This window comes from Chiroxiphia lanceolata, chromosome 14, assembly GCF_009829145.1.
Source record: "Chiroxiphia lanceolata isolate bChiLan1 chromosome 14, bChiLan1.pri, whole genome shotgun sequence".
In the NCBI taxonomy this organism is placed as follows: domain Eukaryota; kingdom Metazoa; phylum Chordata; class Aves; order Passeriformes; family Pipridae; genus Chiroxiphia; species Chiroxiphia lanceolata.
The window spans coordinates 9,444,817-9,447,850 of NC_045650.1; positions in this window are offsets into that span (position 1 = coordinate 9,444,817).

Genomic DNA, 3,034 nt, shown 5'->3' on the forward strand with positions numbered 1-3,034 from the left:
CGTGCCCACTGACCCTTCCTTTAAAATCTCAAATTCCAGAGATTCCACAAACTGCCAAGGAAGGGTAATCCAGAGCTTTCCTGTTCCTGCTGTCAAGGCCAGCCACCCATTCGGATGTCTCAGCTCAATGTCTCTCTGCTGCAATAGAATCTATTTCTCTTGTTCTACCTGTATCAGAGGGAGAAAATGTTTATTTTCTCCCTTGCAATTATCTCTAACTGATTTGAAAATGCCTCTACCATCATCTTGAAACAAGCCTGTCACTCCTCTCATTGCTCTTCTCTGGTTATGTTCAGCTGCTCCACATTTTCCACACAGTCCAGTAGATACAGCTGGATACCATGTTCCAAGAAAGGCCTTCTTTCTCCTACCACATAAAGAAAGAAGGACCATGCCGTGTATCTTACAGACTACGTTCCTGTTCATACATTCCACAGCAACATTTGGGGTTTTTTCAGGAACAGGATGCTGTTGAATCATGTTCAGCTGGTGAGTGGCTGTAACCCCAGGAGAACCCCTCTGTACAACTGCTACTGTAGCAGCCTGTCCTGTCCCATCCTGTATTTGTTCAGCTGATCGTGGCTTCTGCTGAAATGTACAAATATGCATTTGTCAAATCCATTTTAGCTGGATTTACTGAATCACATTGTAACTCTTTTGAATTTGTCAAGTACACTTTGAATTGTATTTGTCCTCTGCTCAGCCAGTACTTAGCTCAAGTCTGGTGCTCTCTACAATTTAATCACCATAGGCCATCTCTAAATTGTTAATGAAAATACCAAATAATCTCCTATCAGAGCGAGACTGCAGAGAATCTCACTCAATATATCCCTGCACTCTGTGAATTACTAATAATTACTCTGAGTAGGGTTTTCCAAATGGGCTTTATAACCTCACTTTTAAATTGGTGTCAGTACACATGTCCCCGCTTTCTTACGGAGATTCACTTAAAATAAAGCTGTGCCCACTGCTTCTCCTCCGCTCAAGCAGCTTGTTACCTTGCAGTAGACTGAGCAGATTTGATCTTTCTTTTAGAAGCTCACCAATAGTTTCCTTTTTCTATTAATTTTCCGGTTTAAACTATTGACCCTGAGTTCTGAGCAGGCGGGAGGAAGCAGGGACAAGCTGAACCTTCAGAGGTTATAGCAACCCCCTCTGGCTCTAATGGTTGGAAGTAATTTAGTAATATGGGGTGACTCATTTAGGCACAGGGACAATTACAGTTGTTGTGCTTGTGCTGCAACCCCTTACACACAGTAGAGTAAGCTGAGCTTGTCTAAGTGAGGACATGAGAGCCCTCAAAGCATTCACTGCTCTGCCCTGATGTCACACAACGCAAGGACAATGAAAGTCTTCTGCTCCTGTGCCTGTGGGTCCCCCCTCCATAGCTCCAAGTTTTCAGTGACCAGCTACTCCATCAAACCAGAAGGCTCCTTCACAATATTCCTTCAAAGATCTCAGCCGACTGAATTAAAACACAAAAAACATTCAGCACATAAAGTAAGTATGTGTAATGATTTTCATGGCACCAAAAGTCATTTGGTCAAATTACTCCCAGCATCAACTTTGATAATAAAAGTCTTAAATTAACCTCTTCAGGAAATGTTTGCAAAGATGGCTGTGGAATCACAGCATCAGTAATTACACTCTGGGGTTGTTCTGTGCAAGGCCAGGAGCTGGACTCAGTGATCCTTGTGGGTCCTTTCCAACTCAGGATATTCTGTAATTCTCTAACTTAATCAATAAGACCTGATCATTTGGCAACTTCCTAACTGAACACGATAACTGACAATTTTTTCCTGACACCTAAGTCTGTGCTGACTGGGGAGATGATTGTTCTCAGGTCAGAGTAATTACCTACTATGTTCATTAAATCAAATCCTTGTTTCAGGTGATGACATAATAACAAAATATTCATTGATAGGCCAATAGCACCTTTCCTCCTTTGGGGTTTCCCCAGCTCATTTCTTGATACTTTAAAATCACTGAAAAGTATTGCTCTCTACTCAAGGCAGTTACATACTTGGAAAAATCCAGCAATTTCCAAGTGATCCTTTGTTTTGTTAATCTCTTATGCTACATTTCTGTGGTTCTAAAGTGCATCTGGATGCAGCTGTTTGTCTGCAGTGTGACTATTTACACTGTCGTTGAACCCCAGCCAGCAGCTCAGCCCCACACAGCTGCTCACTCACTCCTTTTCCTGGTGGGATGGAGGAGAGAACTGGAAGAGTTAAAGTGAGCAAACTCATGGGTTGAGATAAGGACAGTTCGATGGGGCAGAAAAGGAAGAAAATAATAATGATGGTGATTATAATGATAAAATAATTACAATATACAAAACAAGTGATGCACAATGCAACTCTAACCACTCGCTGATGGATGCCCAGCCCGTCCCGAGCAGTGCCCTGGCCACCTTTCCCCCCAGTTTATGCACTGAGCATGTGCCATATAGTATGGAATACCCTTTGGGTCAGCTGTCCTGGCTCCTTGCCCTCCCAACTCCTTGTATCCTCCAGCTGAAAAGTCCTTGACTTAGTCTAAACACTACTTAGCAACAACTAAACCATCAGCGTTATCGACTGTATTCTTCTACTGAATCCAAAGCACAGCACTGTGCCAGCTACTAGAAGAAAATTAACTCTATCCCAGCTGAAACCAGGACATATGATATATCCTGCATTCCCTTGGTGCCTTAGGCTAAATTAATTCACTCTTGAAAAAGAAAAAAAAAAAAAGAAAAAAAAAAAAGAAAAAAGAAAAGAGTTCTTGAAAGGTAAGAAAAGGAACCTTCAGTGAGTCAGTCACTTTGCATTATTAACCAGTGGTAAATCCAAAGCAGTTTCCCCAGGGCACAGAGTCAGGAACACAAACAGCAGTTACCTCTAAGTTCCATACTGCAAATATGATGCCTTCTCACCTCTCTCCTGGTAACATCTTCCTGGGCCTGTAACTTCAATAGGAAACGCTGCATTTATGCATTAAAGTGACAGTTTTAAAAAATTGTACTTTCGGAAAAAGGACAGATATGCAAATA